This window comes from Aquarana catesbeiana, linkage group LG01 (genome assembly GCF_042186555.1).
Source record: "Aquarana catesbeiana isolate 2022-GZ linkage group LG01, ASM4218655v1, whole genome shotgun sequence".
Lineage (NCBI taxonomy): Eukaryota > Metazoa > Chordata > Amphibia > Anura > Ranidae > Aquarana > Aquarana catesbeiana.
Window position 1 is genome coordinate 911,499,415 of NC_133324.1, and position 16,739 is coordinate 911,516,153.

The following is a 16,739-nucleotide window of genomic DNA, read 5'->3' on the forward strand; positions in this document are numbered from 1 at the left end:
TCCGCCGGGCAAAGTCCGCCGTAATGTCCGCTCGTGTGTACGCGGCATAATTGAGCTTACCGAAGACCGTTGCTCCCTTGAGGCAGTCAAATTATTTTGTAATCAATGAAAACGGATAAGCATTCTTAACTGTAATGCGACTGAGACCCCTATAATCAATGCAAGGTCTCAGTTCACCACTCTTCTTTTTCACAAAGAAAAAGCAAGCAGAACATGAGGATTTGCTGATGAACCCCCAGGAAAGTGAATCTGCAACATAGTCCTCCGTGGACTTATCCCCATAGACAAACAAAGGAAAAACCCGGCCATGAGGAGGAATTACACCAGGTTGAAGGTCAATTGCGCAGTCATGAGGCCGATGTGGCGGCAATATAATGGCCTGACCTTTGCATTAGACATCACTGAATTTACAGTATTCCTCTGGCAATGAAGAGAGTGAAGGCGTGAACATGACCGTAATCACTTTCTGAAAACATGTATTACTGCATTGTGGCAACCAAGAGAGAACCTCAGCGCGACTCCAATCAAAAGAGGGATTGTGTCTCTGTAACCAAGGATAACCAATGACCTATCAGGTAATGATACAAGGAAATTACTTGAAATTGTATTATCTCATGGTGAAGTGCCCCTACAGCCATGGTCAACAGAGCAGTTTCATGAGTCACATTGGCAGGCTGTAAAGGTCTCCCATCAATAGCCTCAATGGCAAGTGGGGAGGCACAAAGCTGCAGCCCCAGAATCGATTAGAGCCTGGGTATCAATGGAAAACTCAGACCAGGAAAGAGTAACATGAACTAGAGGCATATCCTTCAGGATAGCTGGTGATGCAAAAATGGCACCTAAGGTCTGTGAGGACCTTACAGGACCTCAGGTGCAGGCATTCCCTGGACAAGTAGAACAAGACTTCAATAACTGACCTGCCTGGCCACAGTAAAGGCACAATCTCTCCCTCCTCCTAAAGGCCCTCTCTTCGGCAGAGAGACGTGTGAAGCCCAGCTGCATGGGCTCTACTTCCCTGGAGGACTCGGTCCCTGGAGGCATGGGAGGTGAGGGAGGCATGGGTGAGTATGCAAAGTTTGGAACCAAACGCACAGGAGGCTTCCGCAAGCGCTCCATAAAGGAAGGTCTCTCTTGGAGTCTGGTATCAATGAGAATGGCAATTGAGATCAACTTCTCAAGATTCCTAGGTATGTCTCGGGCTGCAACCTCATCTTAAATAGTTACATAGTTACCTAGTTAGTAAGGTTGAATAAAGACCCCAGTCCATCTAGTTCAACCTGAGTGATTGTGGGTGCGTGTCACAATTGTCAATATAACTGTACGTTGTGTCTCATTAAGATACTCCTCTATTATATATTATTTATTTTTAAGATACCCACATAGCACCGTCAATTTACGCAGCGCTCCACACATACATCGCACACTCACGTCGGTCCCTACCCTCAAGGAACCCACAATCCAAGGTCCCCAACTCACATCTTTAATGTTATCCGAGAGACCATGAAAAAAAGCAGCCACGAGGTCCTCATTGTCCCAACCAAACTCTGCTGCCAGAGTATGGAAATTCGATGACATAGTCAGCACCAGTTCTCATACTCTGTTTGATGACATGAGGCTTTTGGCAGCCGAAGTGGAGTGAGCGGTAATATCAAATACCCTTTTAAAGGCGGCCACAAACTCAGGGTAATTCTGGACAACATATTTTTGCACCTCCCATAGAGGGTTTGCCCAAGCCAAGGCTCTATCAGAAAGCAAAGAAATGATAAAGCCTACTTTGCTTCTGTCTGTAGGGAATGCCTGGATCAGCATCTCAAAATAAATTCCAACCTGGTTGAGAAACCCTCTGCAGTGAGCTGGATCACCCGCAAAAAGTTGGGAAAGCGGAGCAGAACCAGCAATATCTCTTACAGAGGTGGTCTTAGAGGTGGGTGCCTGCACAGAGACCGGAGCAGCAACGGGTATGGCTTGCAACACTTGTTGTACTAGAGCAGCCGGAGTGGGAGGATTCAAGCAAGCAGTATGAATCAGGAGCGTCTGTACCGCTATAGCAAACTGATCCATGTGGTGATCCTGCTCATCCTATCTGGAAAAAAAATACAACTAGGTGGATTGCCTGCATCCTCTGAATTCATGGTCTTAACCAGACGCCGACTGCCCCATGTACATTTACTGCGGCAGGGCAGTGCAGAGCTCTGGGCAAAATCATGTACTTGTATGTGATTCTGGTCTGGGACACACAAGCGTGCCGCCGGCGTCCCACTCCCGCTGTGATTGGACACAGTGAGAGCCAATCAGCGGGTCTGGTGAACGCGATGTCCCCTGGGACCCACCAATCATTCGGGACACAGGCAGAATGGCGATCTGCCTATGTAATCAAGCCAGATTGCTGTTCCTTTCCACAGTACAAGCACCTCCCCCACAGTTAGCAAGTACTCCCTAGGAACACATTTAACCCTTTGATTTGAACCACTTTTTTGCGCAAACCAATCAATATATGCATATTGGGATTTTTTTTTACCAGAAATATGTAGCAGAATACATATTGGTCTAAATTGATGAAGAAATTTGATTTGATAAAGAAATTATTTTTTTTACATTATTTTATTGGGTATGTTTTATAGCGGAAGTAAAAAAATATTGTTTTTTTTTTTCAAAATTGTCAGTCTTTTTTTGTTTATACCACAAAAAATAAAAACCACAGGGGGGATCAAATACCAGTAATGGTAACCAGGTGAGTCACTGAGGAAACAGAGTGGCTGGTATTTAACTGGCAACTCAGCAGCCTTGAGCACTGAGAAGAGAGCTGCTAGAAGCCCAGCCCTGACAGTCAGCAAGACTTTCAGGCAGCAATAGAGCTATAAAGCAACTGTTTCAGTATTTCCTAAGGGCTCAGACTCTAGTGGTAGCCACGAGTAATGGCCGCAAAGCCCTCTTACTAAGGATGAGCCGAACACCCCCCGATTCGGTTCGCACCAGAACCTGCGAACGGACCGAAAGTTCACGCGAACTTTAGAACCCCATTAAAGTCTATGGGACTTGAACGTTCAAAATCAAAATTTTAAAGGCTAATATGCAAGTTATTGTCCTAAAAAAGGTTTGGGGACCCGGGTCCTGCCCCAGGGGACATGTATCAATGCAAAAAAAAGTTTTAAAAAACAGGTGTTTTTTCAGGAGCAGTGATTTTAATGAAAAAAAGTGAAAAAAAAAGTGAAATATTCCTTTAAATATCCTACCTGGGGGGTGTCTATAGTATGCCTGTAAAGTGGCGCGTGTTTTCCATGCTTAGAACAGTCCCTGCACAAAATGACATTTGTAAAGGAATAAAAGTCATTTAAAACTGCTTGCGGCTTTAATGTAATGTCGGGTCCCGGCAATATGGATGAAAATCAGTGAGACAAACGGCATAGGTACCCCCCAGTCCATTACCAGGCCCTTTGGGTCTTGTATGGATATTAAGGGGAACCCCGCACCCAAATTAAAAAAAGGAAAGGCGTGGAGCCCCCAGGACCTATATACTCTGAACAGCAGTATACAGGCGGTGCAAACAAGACAGGGACTGTAGGTTTGTTGTTAAGTAGAATCTGTTTGTAATTTTGAACTGGTACATTTTTAAAGTGTAGCTCCAGCCAAAAACCTATTTTTAGGCTTTTTGGAAAACATAGGGAAGGGTTATCACCACTGTAACATTTGTTTTGCTGTCTGTGCACCTCTTCAGAAGATTTCACCTCACTTTCTGTCCCAATGACAAATGTTTTTTGAAAATTTGGGGTTTTTAGTGAAACAAGTGATAAAGCATCAGTGAATAGGAGACACGTTTTTCCTATATTAACTCTTACAGGAGAGAATTTCCCTTTCTAGGGGTAGATTTCATCGCACTTCCTGTTGTCTCCTTCCGTTTGCAAGTAGGAGTCGTTTGTAAGTTGGATGTTTGAAAGTAGGGGCCTGCCCTATATATACTCTGCAGAAACTGGGGCCTTAGGTGTTGGTGTTGCCACAACACTGTAAGCCCTCACAGTTACTCTTGGTGGGCGCAGGAACGGGCCCTGCTGTGAAATATTAGATCAAGAATTGTAATTACATGCCATTGTTGAACAGTGGTAGAAAAATTGGGCCTTTGGTGGTGGTGGTGGTGGTGCTGGTGCCACAACACTGTAAGTCCTCAAAATTATAATATTACACCCCTGTTAAACAGGGGCTGAAAATTTGGGCCTTGGGCACTGGTGCTGGTGCCACAACACTGCAACCCCTCACAGATACTCTAGTTGGAGCACAGGAATGAGCCCTGCTGCAAAGTATTGCATCAAAAATTGTAATTACACACCCCTGTTAAACAGGGGCAGAATAATTGGGCCTTTGGCCACTGGTGGCTGTGCCCAGAACCAAAAATGTTCTTACAAGCTATCAGCATGAAAATTGAGGAGGAAGAGGATTGTCACTCAGCATAACAGGATAGTCACTCAGCATCAGCATAGGCAGTCTTGAAGGGATCTCACATTAAAAAAAAAATCAATCGGTTACATCAGCATCAGGTGCTTGGTAGCTGGTGATCCTAGACTGATTCATTTTTTTGAAGGTCAGCCAATCGACCGATTCGGTGGACAGGTGCACCCTGTGATCGGTTACAAAGCCTCCAGCGGCACTGAATGTGCGTTCTGAAAGAACACTGGATGCAGGACAGGCCAGTAGCTCAATTGCATACTGTGCAAGCTCTGGCCAGTGATCCATCCTCAAGACCCAGTAACCCAGAGGATTTTCGGTGGGAAAGGTGTCCAAGTCTGATCTTGCCCCTAGGTAATCTTGCACCATGTGAATCAGACGCTGGCGATGGTTGCTGGAACCGATCAGACCTTGGGGCTGCGGACTAAAAAATTGTCTGAACGCATTGGTCAGACGGCCGCCTTCTCCACCGCTCCTTCTGTGACTGACCAAAGCCTCAGCAACACGTTGTCCAGGAGGACCAGGCAATTGTAACCTCCCAGGCTCTGGAAACGCGATACACAAACCTTTCTGCAAGGCCTCCCGAAGATGTTTCATCCTCTGCTCCCTCTGCGAAGGCAAGATAAGGTCCGCAACCTTACCCTTGTAACGTGGATCAAGGAGGGTTGCCAGTTAGTAATCATCCCTCCCCTTGATACCACGAATACAAGGATCCTTCCGCAGGCTTTGCAGGATCAGGGAGGCCATGCAGCGTAGGTTTGTGAGGCATTCGGTCCAGACTCCTCTAGGTCACTAAGGATGACATGACCAGCAGCCACCTCCTCCCAGCCACGTACAAGTCCATGGGTTTCTTCGGACTGTAAATGATCCCTTGAAGACTGCTGCTGATGCTGAGTGCCAGGCTCCACCTCCATGCTGACACAATCCTCCTCCTCCTCGTGGCCTCCTCAAATGGTGACAGGACAGTGCATGCATCCCTGATCATAGCCCACTGGCGTGGGGAAAAAAAAAACAAACTCCCCTGATCCTGTCCTGGTGCCATAGTCGCATAGGTACTCATTGATGGCCCTCTGCTGCATGTGCAGCCGCTGCAGCATGGCCAACGTTGAGTTCCACCTGGTGGGCATGTCACAGATTAGGCAGTTCTTGGGCAGGTTAAATTCCTTTTGGAGGTCAGCCAGCTGAGCACTGCCTTTATATGACCAGCAGAAATGCACACAGACTTTCCTGGCCTGCCGCAGGACATCCTGTAAGCCCGGGTACCTGCCCAAGAACCGCTGCACCACCAAGTTAAGGACATGAGCCAAGCAGGGCACATGGGTCAGTTGTCCCTGTCGGAGGGCGGAGAGGAGGTTGGTGCCATTGTCGCAAACCACCATTCCTGGCTTAAGCTGGCGTGGCGTCAACCACCTCTGAACCTGTCCCTGCAGTGCTAACAGAATCTCTGCCCCACTGTGGCTCCTGTCCACCAAGCACCCCAGCTAAAGCACCGCATGGCATCTTTTTGCCTGCGTGCTTGCGTAGCCCCTTGAACGGTGGTTCCGAGGACAAATCAGTACATGGAGGAAGAAGAAGAGGAGGGGGTGGAGGAGAGAGGTGTGGCAGAATCACCACTAGTAGAATTTTGGAGGCGTGGTGGCGGAACAATCTCCAACACTACTGCACCCTGTTCTGCATCCTTCCCAGCTGCCAGAAGAGTCACCCAGTGCACGGTGAAAGATAGGTAACATCCCTGTCCATGCCTGCAGGACCATGAGTCAGCGGTAATATGCACCTTACCACTGACCACCCTGTCCAGCGAGGACAAGACATTGCCTTCCACATGCCGGTAGAGATCCGGCAATCGCATTCCATGAGAAAAAGTGGCATTTGGGAACCTGCCACTGAGGAACTGCACATTCCACAAACTCACGGAAGGAGGAAGAGTCTACAACTGAAAAGGCAGCAGTTGAAGTGCTAGCAATTTAGCCAAGCTAGAGTTCAACCCCTGGGCATGTGGATGGCTGGGAGCTAACTTCTTTCAGCGGTGCAGCAGCTGGGGCAGGGAAATTTGCCTGGTACAATCTGACGTTGGTGTACCGATAGCAGATTGCCAGCAAGTACTTGGCTGTGACACATCTAATTCTACACCTTAATTCCTCTCAGTGCAGGTTTCAGAGATGACTGAAGGTATAGTTGGGTTGGAGATCCCAGCTGATGAGGAGCAAGGAGAGGTCCGCTTTGTTTTTCGGTGTGGGTCCTTTAGGTACGCTTGCCAAGGAACTAGCAGTGGTGCGATCTGATGCACTCATCTCAAAAAAGGCCCACACCAAAGAACTTTTGGAATAACGCACAGAGACAGCAGCGCCCTGCACATGCGGAGCTCTGCGGTGTGATGCAGTTGGTGTGCTGCCCTTAAGCTGGCCCCTGGAGGACATCCTGCCTCGTTGGAGATGTGCTTCCTCCTTCTTCTCCTCTCTCCTACCAGGCACCCACGTGGAGTCAGTGACCTCATCATCCCCTCCCTCCTCATCACCAGAGCAAACCTTGCAGTATGCTGCAGCTGGGGGGAACATGACTGCCAGATTGCTGTCCTTCTTGGGCACCCCCTCTCTCTGGGCTTACGTTACTGCCTTCCTCTAGCTGGGTACCATCATCAGAGCCTTCAAAATGCTGGGCATCCTCCTGGAGCATGTACCCAACACTGTGGTCAAACAGTTCGGGGGACTCCTCAGGAGGACATGGTGGGGCTAGGGAAGAAGTGACTAATGCCATTGAGCTGAGGGAAGAGGTTGCGTTGGCAGCTGCTTTGCCAGACAAAGTACCCTGAGCCTGGATGAGGAGGATGAGGATGGCTTGGTCATCCACTCTACCAAGTCTTCCACATGTTGCGACTCAACACGGCCAGCTGCCGAAAAAAAGGACAAGCGTGTGCCACGGCCACGTGCTGATGAGGATGCACTGTCTCCACGACCAGCACTGTTGCCTCTAGACACAGAGCCTGCTTGCCCTCTTTTATTGGCTTGTGACTGTCTGCCTCTCCTTGTTGGCCGTCTAGACATACTAATGGCCTGCAGTGAGATGTAGCTGCACAAAGCCAGGATGTATATATATACTGATACTGCAGCTAGCAGAATCAACTGCCTGCCTGTAGTATTATTAGTGTGAGAACACCAGCAATTGTCTTCAGGTAGCTTTAGGTGCACATTGTGCAGAGGACACAGTACACTAACTGTAAATACTGCAGCTGCCTGCCTGTGGAATTAATAGGATCAAAACAACAGCAATTGTCTTCAGGTAGCTTAGGTGCACACTGTGCAGAGGACACAGTACACTAATTGTAAATACTGCAGCTGATTGCCTGTGGTACTAATAGGATCAGAAGAACACCACCAATTTTCTTCAGGTAGCTTTAGGTGCACACTGTGCAGAGGACACAGTACACTTACTGTAAATACTGTAGTTGCCTGCCTGTGGTACTAATAGGATCAGAAGAACACCAGCAATTTTCTTCAGGTAGCTTTAGGTGCACACTGTGCAGAGGACACAGTACACTAACTGTAAATACTGTAGCTGCCTGCCTGTGGTACTAATAGGATCAGAAGAACACCAGCAATTTTCTTCAGGTAGCTTTAGGTGCACACTGTGCAAAGGACACAGTACACTAACTGTAAATACTGTAAATACTGTAAAACACCTGCCTGCCTGTCAGTAGGAAGAGAATAACAGGAACAGATCTAGCTAAACTGAATACAGTATATATATATATATATATATATATATATATATATATATATATATATTTATATTTACATATATACATATATACAACACCTAGGATGCATATATATATACACGATACACTGTAGGTGCAGCTGTCTCGCCTGCCTACTCTAACTTAAATCAAATGACACTGTCTCTCTGTCTATCTCTCTTTGCCGCAACACACTACACAAGGCCGCCACGCAGGCGGCCTTTTATTGTGTGGGGCGTGTACTAAACCCCCTGAGCCATTAATTGGCCAAAGGCACCCTGGCTTTGGCCAATTATGGCTCTCTGTACAGACGGCGCTGTGATTGGCCAAGCATGCGGGTCATAGTGCATGCTTGGCCAATCATCAGCCAGCAATGCACTGCGAACAGCCCATAACGTTTGCAATTCGACGAACGGTCGAACAGGCGATGTTGGAGTCGAACATGGGTTCGACTCGAACTCGAAGCTCACCCCTAGCTCTCACCAGATCCAGCAACACAACAGCAGTGGTCCCTCTGATTAGGTGTCAGCTCACTCTGTTTTGCCCGGGGCGACTCCAATTTGTAGAGGTCTGTATCCTGGCAGGAACTCTGTTCCTTCACACTCAGGTCACAGTTCTGTACTGTCTGGCTTCCCCACACACAGCAATGGGCTTTTAATGGTGCAGTCTCTCTTTCTGTTGGGATGGCACCCTGCAGCACCGTCCTCTCACTCTCACTGTCTTTGTCTGCACTGCACTGACTCTCCAGTGAAACATTTTAGCTGGGCTATTCTTGCAAGGTTTAAAACCCAGTTGAAGTCACAGAAATAGATATGTGGTCTGATATTCTACTAACAACATGCATGTTCATAGTCTTTTATATTATTTCTTTTACTTTCCTGTTACAGTAGCTGTGCAGGGTGTCTAAATGTGACTGTGCTGTCAAACAGGCAACAAAGTTAAATCTAGTGCATTTAGTAATAAACACTCTGACAAAACACTGGAGTGCATGTGCAGGAAGGAAAATTTCAACTGTAACAAAATGGCATTGCAAGTAAATTCACAAATCCTAATAATTGGGGGTAGAGCACAATCGATCTCGTCTAAGACAGGGGTGTCAAACTTGATTTAATCGCGGGCAGCATTAGCATTATGGTCACTCTCAAAGGGCCGGTTGTATCTGTAAGACTGGATGTCCAGAGCAACTCCCCCCTTACACCAGATGTCAAGCATCTCCCACCTTTCCTTACATCACAGTGTACCACCCTTACTATGTGTTGCTGTTGGGAAGAAGCCGGGGGCAGAGCTGGAAAGCAGAAAATGCAGGGTCAGGAGGAGGACCAGAGGAGGGATGGAGTCAGCTGCTGAAGTCTGCTGAATACTGAGACCAGGGGAGGAGGAGTTGAGGGGGTGCTGCTGCTGGACAGAGAGGCATTGGATCTGTAGGAGGAGTTATGTCGTCCTCTCTGCTGCCGAATGCTGAGACAAAGGGAGGTGGGGAAGAGGGGGTGCTGCAGGAGAGGGGTGAGGGCCACATGAAATTACCTGGAGGGCCGGATTCGGCCTGCGGCTTTGTGTTTGACATGTGGTCTAATAGTTAATTGGGCCTTTAATTGGTGCAACTGCCAAACCTGCCAAAATGGACATCGTGGGACATTTAAATTTTTTTATTTTTTAATAAAGGACTTGTTCCAAGCCATGTCTTGTCATTTTTACCATTTTAACACTTTTTTTGTGAAATGGTAGGGGTACATTTGTACCCTGTTACCATTTCACACAGGGGGGAGGCCAGGATCTGGGGGTCCCCTTGTTAAAGGGGGCTTCCAGATTCCGACAAGCTCCCACCCGCAGACCCCCACAACCACCGGCAAGGGTTGTGGGGATGAGGCCCTTGTCCCCATCAACATGGAGACAAGGTGCGTTGGGGGGCTACCCCAAAGCACCCTCCCCATGTTGAGGGCATGTGGCCTGGTACGGTTCAGGAGGGGGGGGCGCTGTCTCATCCCTCCTCTTTTCCTGTGGCCTGCCAGGTTGCGTGCTCAGATAAGGGTCTGGTAAGGATTTTTGGGGGGACCTCCATGCCATTTTTTTAAAAATTTTGGTGCAGGGTTTCCCTTAAAATCCATACCAGACCTGAAGGGTCTGGTTTGGATTTAGAGGGGGACTCCCACGCCATTTAAAAAAAAAATTGGCATGGGTTTCCCCTTAAAATCCATACCAGACCTGAAGGGCCTGGTATGGAATTTGGGGGGACCCCCACGCAATTTTTTTTTTAAATTTTGGTTTGGGGTTCCCCTAATATTCATACCAGACCCAAAGGGACTGGTACTGGACTGGGGGATCCCATGCCGTTTTTTTCAATGACTTCTTTTATCTGTATTGCTGGGATCGACAATTCATTATAGCCACGAGTAGTTTTAAATGACTTTTTTTCCTTTAGAAATGTCATTTTGTGCAGGGACTGTTCTAAACATGGGAAAAATGCGCCACTTTACAGGCATACTATAGACACCCCCCAGGTACGAAATTTAAAGGAATATTTCACTTTTATTGTTGCTCTTTAAGCATTATGAAAATCTCCACTCCCGGAAAAATGTCCATTTTAAAACTTTTTTTTACATTGATACATGTCCCCTGGGGCAGGACCCGGGTCCCCAAACAAGTTATGACAATAACTTGCATATAAGCCTTTAAAATGAGCACTTGTGATTATTCATGTTCATGTCCCATAGACTTTAACGGTGTTCGTGTGTTCAAACAAATTTTTTGCCTGTTCGCATGTTCTGCTGCAAACCGAAGCGGGTTGTTCGACTCATCCCTAATGGCCAATAAAAAAAAATGATATTTCTGCATGTCAATGTCCCACTCACACATACCAGAGAGAATTTCATACAACCTTTGTCATAAAAGTGGGGCTTCCATTTGTTTTACTTTTTTAATTTTCTAGTTTAACTGTTTACAGAAAGCACTGTCAATGGAATATATAACATTTCCAGTTCATTAGTTGAGTTCAGCTGACATGTATTTCGCCTCCGCATTCCAGTCTTTTGTCTTTAGTTTCCTTTAAACACAGCAAGACTGGCCCCAGTCTACAACAGTTTGTGGAACATTGCTTGGGTGAAGCTCCTTTATAGAACTATGGAGTGGTGAATGAGCTCTGCAGTGTACAGTGTCTACTAATCAAATTGGGTTTTCATGCTCACTGAATATGTTGTGATTTCTTGTGATGTCCACAAAGACCAACTGCCTTGATCTCCTATTAACACATGCACATAGAGGCAAAATGGCTATTGATGCAATTCGAGTCATCTGTATTCACTTCCATGAAAGAACAAAATTGCAGCTGTTTAGCATTTTCAGTGAAAGCTTGCCAAGCATTCCGGTTGAATTCACTCACCATTCAAATTACATTATATTGCCAAGAGTTTGTGGACACCTGGCCAACACACCTATATGAGCATGTTGGACATCTAATTCAAAAACTATGAGCATTAATATGGAGTTGGCTTCTTTTTGCAGCTATAACAGCTTCCACTCTTCTGGGAAGGCTTTCCAAAAGATTTAAGTATGTCTTTGGAAATTTGTGCCCATTCAGCCAAAAGAGCACTTGGAGGTCAGGTACTGATGCTGGACAAAAAAAATAAAATTTAAAGGAGAGAACTGGGGAATTGGCGCTGCCCTATTAACATTAAATGTTAATTAAAGATCACAGAAAAATATAAATATATATATATAAAAAGAAAAGAAAAGGGCTAAATGTGTATCCCTTAAGTGAATGTACCCCTACGCTTGTGCCAAAATTAACAAAATTTGTGAAAAAATTGTTTTATATAGTGTGCGATCCTTTAAAGTGAACGTGCAATTCCTCTGTATTGCGTAAGTGAATATTACAATATGTGGGTTTGGTTTAAACTTGCCCCACCTCCATTGCAAAACTTCACATTTATAACATATCAAATCATATCAAACCAAAACTTTTGAAAATTATTAAGTAGCCTCCTATAAAATTGTTGGGGTCCGTGACAAAACACACTATTTGGGGGCTATCAGTATCCGTGTGGGGTTACCACATATCCCTAATATATATAGTGACTAAAGTGCACTGTGCATAAAGTGAAACCAAAGTGCATTAACCTCTATGATACAGTCTCAAAATTCATATATAATAAATTCATATATAAAAAATTCATAAAAATAGGAATCCAAACCATTAACACTTAAAATAAAAAGTGACGAATATGGATACACATCTGTGAAAAAAGTTCCTGTGATGGACCCAGGCAGGGTTAGAATGTCTTAATTTTTATAGACAAGATTATTAAGAACGTCAGGATCGGTTGACATGCATTTAAAAATGCCCAAGGGGTGGTAAAAAGTGACTTCCGTGCATGTAGAAGCTGGTGACTCCAAGTGCTCCCCCCCGTGCTCCCCCACTCACCAGAATCCGTCACCCCCTAGGGGGTATTGGGCAGAGGAGTGGGTGTCTCTGGATGACTGCCTGTGATGGATGTCCCTCTTAGGCTTTACTGCTCCGTGAGTTCCTTCTGTTACACTGGTGGTGAGGGTCCCCTTCTCCTGATCCAGATCCGGGTGCCTCCACTACTATCCACCTCTGTACTGCTAGATCCTCCTCTTTTTGTTGGGAAGAAATGGCTGCTCCTTTCACCAGACTGATTGCAGACAGAAGGAACTCACGGAGCAGTAAAGCCTAAGAGGGACATCCATCACAGGCAGTCATCCAGAGACACCCACTCCTCTGCCCAATACCCCCTAGGGGGCGACGGATTCTGGTGAGTGGGGGAGCACGGGGGGGAGCACTTGGAGTCACCAGCTTCTACATGCGCGGAAGTCACTTTTTACCACCCCTTGGGCATTTTTAAATGCATGTCAACCGATCCTGACGTTCTTAATAATCTTGTCTATAAAAATTAAGACATTCTAACCCTGCCTGGGTCCATCACAGGAACTTTTTTCACAGATGTGTATCCATATTCGTCACTTTTTATTTTAAGTGTTAATGGTTTGGATTCCTATTTTTATGAATTTTTTATATATGAATTTATTATATATGAATTTTGAGACTGTATCATAGAGGTTAATGCACTTTGGTTTCACTTTATGCACAGTGCACTTTAGTCACTATATATATTAGGGATATGTGGTAACCCCACACGGATACTGATAGCCCCCAAATAGTGTGTTTTGTCACGGACCCCAACAATTTTATAGGAGGCTACTTAATAATTTTCAAAAGTTTTGGTTTGATATGATTTGATATGTTGTAAATGTGAAGTTTTGCAATGGAGGTGGGGCAAGTTTAAACCAAACCCATATATTGTAATATTCACTTACGCAATACAGAGGAATTGCACGTTCACTTTAAAGGATCGCACACTATATAAAACAATTTTTTCACAAATTTTATTAATTTTGGCACAAGCGTAGGGGTACATTCACTTAAGGGATACACATTTAGCCCTTTTCTTTTCTTTTTATATATATATATATATATATATATATATATATTTATATTTTTCTGTGATCTTTAATTAACATTTAATGTTAATAGGGCAGCGCCAATTCCCCAGTTCTCTCCTTTAAATACTTCCAATTAACTCCTATTAGGAATTAATTAAGGGGAGGCTGCAGCCCTTCTAAAATATTTTCCTAAGCGCGGACTTCTAATCTAGTAAAAAAAATAAAATGGCTCAAAATGGGTGTTCCAAGTTATCCTAAAGCTGTTCAGTAGGGTTGAGTCCAGGGCTCTGTCCAGGTCACTTGAGTTCCTTCACATCAAGCTCATCAAACCATGACTTTATGGAGCTGGCTAGAGCACAGGGGAACAGTCATGCTGGAACTTATAAGGACCTTCCCCAAAATGTTACCACAAAGTTGGAAGTGCACAGTTTTTTTAAGTGTCTTTGTATGCAAAGTTAGTAGCACCCTTCACTGCAAACCCCTTGCTCAATAATTAATAAGAGGTGTTCTAATACTTTGGTTATATAATTTTAGGTGGGATGGTCAGGTGTTTGGTTATTAACTGTAGTTTAGGTAAAAAGAGACAACTACCGTAATTAATATCAGGGTTTAATGTGTATGTCTGGCCAGAATGATTTTATTGTTTTTGGATAAAGTAGAAAGTGGTTAAAAACCCTATCAGGCTCATGAGCCCCTGTCTCAGCCTATTCCACCCTTTCATCCCACAGCCGTACCCTCCTCCCATCTTTATACCCCTTTCTCTCAAACCACATCCCTCCTTATCTCCCTACGTCCTTCTTACTTAAAGCCATTCCCCCAATCCTTTCTCGCTTACATACAACCAACTGATCTAACCAAGGCTGCCAGCAGGACTGTCAGCCTTGAGTTAATCCCTAATCACAAGTAACTCTCACCATTTGATACCTACCACACTGAAAACGTAAACCACCACATCACCCTACAGAAACACTAATGCCCTGTACACACGGTGGGACTTTCTGATGGAATATGTGCGATCGGAGGTTGTTGTCGGAAATTCCAACCGTGTGTGGGCTCTATCGGACTTTTTTCATCGGAATTTCCGACACACAACGTTTGAGAGCAGGCTATAACATTTTCCGACAATAAAATCCGTTTGCGTAAATTCCAACTGTGTGTGGACAATTCTGATGCACAAAGTGCCACGCATGCTCAGAATAAATTAAAAGACGAAAACTATTGGCTACTGCCCCATTTATAGTCCCGGCGTACGTGTTTTACGCCACCGCGTTCAGAACTATTGGATTTTCCGTCAACTTTGTGTGACCGTGTGTATGCAAGACAAGTTTGAGCCAACATCCGTCGGAAAAAATCCATGGATTTTGTTGTCCGAATGTCCGATCAATGTCCGATTGTGTGTACAGGGCATGCTAGTCAACAGAGTTTGTTTCAAGAAATCAGTCAAACCACAGCAAAGTAAAATATAATGTAAATTTTATCTACTCAAAGACCAGGCACCTCCCGGCTTCAGATTAACAAAATTTATGTCTTAATTACAAACTGTACAATTGTCTAACATATTCAGCTAGTCACTGTTATGTGCTATTCTTTTCCTACACTGGTATGCATGTTTCATCTTTGAGATTGCTACAGAACATTTGTATATCCTTAGGCCATTGGGCCCATATACTGTTATATTTTTTTCATTTATTTCTGAATTTCCCTCAATAAAATACTATGGAAAGGAAAAATAAAATTTAAAAAAATTAAAAAAACCCCATCGGGTTCCTTTTTTGCTGTTTGCTGTCTCATTAGGGAGTTTTCCATTCTTTTACAGAGACATATCAGGAAGTGAAAGAGAAGAAATCCCACTTGTCCTCATTGGAAGATTTGCCCCTTTACCTCCCATTGCAGTGACAACTGTAACATTTTGAACTAAATGTCACTTTTCATTCCAGTAACAATAGTCTCAAGGACATATAGTGGAGAAACTGCACTTGTAGAGTGCAACTGGACTTTGTGAAGTGCTCATCTTTTTGCCTTTAGTAAATCAACCCCAGAGTGAGGATGAACCTCTCCAGTGGGAATCCAGACAGCAACAAAAACCTGCCAGGGGTTCTAAGCCTTCCTTCTAAGAAATGGTTACAGCAGCCTTTCTCAACATTTAGTAACACGGAGGAGCCTTTGAAATCACTCTCTGGCCTCAAGAAACCTCTGCTAATAACATCTATAGCTCACAGTACATTAGTGTGATGGTCAGTGAGAATAATGCTTCTCACATTTGTGGTTAGTGGAAAGAATCCCCTCCTTTACAGAAAAATTAGATCATTGTTGTCTGTGGTTACTTATCTGAGAGGTAGACATTTGCTCATTGCTCAAGGAACCTCTGGCAACCTATAAAGGACCCCTTGTTGAGAAAGGCTGGTCTAGAGATACATTTTGATGATGGGGAGCTGTTGTCACCATCTTTGAAGCACCTCTTGGCCTTAATGGAACATCTATTTCCAGATAGGTCAACAGGTATCTGGCTAATCAAACCCCACTGCCTATTACATGGATTATTTCAACTGGCTGAAGTTCATCAAAACATTTAATTATTTTACCTATAAATAAAACTTCCCTCTACTGTATGGGCCCACTTTCTCCAGCAATGAGCCATCCCCACAATCTTATTTGCTCAATTATTAGTAGCATACCAACTGCATAAATGCATGGAACCTCTGGCAACTTATGAAGGAACCTTGTTGAGAAACACTGGTGTAGAGATACATGTTGATGATGGGGAGCTGATGTCACCACCCATGAAGCACCTCTTGGCCTAACATCTATGACCAGATAGATCAACAAGCATCAAGCTAATCAAACCCGGGTCCCCCTGGCATACCCTATCAAAGTATGTGGTTGGTTAAACCTGGTAACCATTGTTAAACATCATGTTTAGCTTTTATCTAATTGTGGAATAAACTGTTTTATTGTGTATTGTTTATTGTTTTATTGGACACGTTGTCCTTTAAGCATTTGGGCTCTTGGATCCACTTGGTAGTCAGCCTTTTATACTAATTTACGCTTCACAGATGGCATTCATATATCATTCTAGGAGCACCTTGCCAGTATTATCTTTTTATGTTCCCTT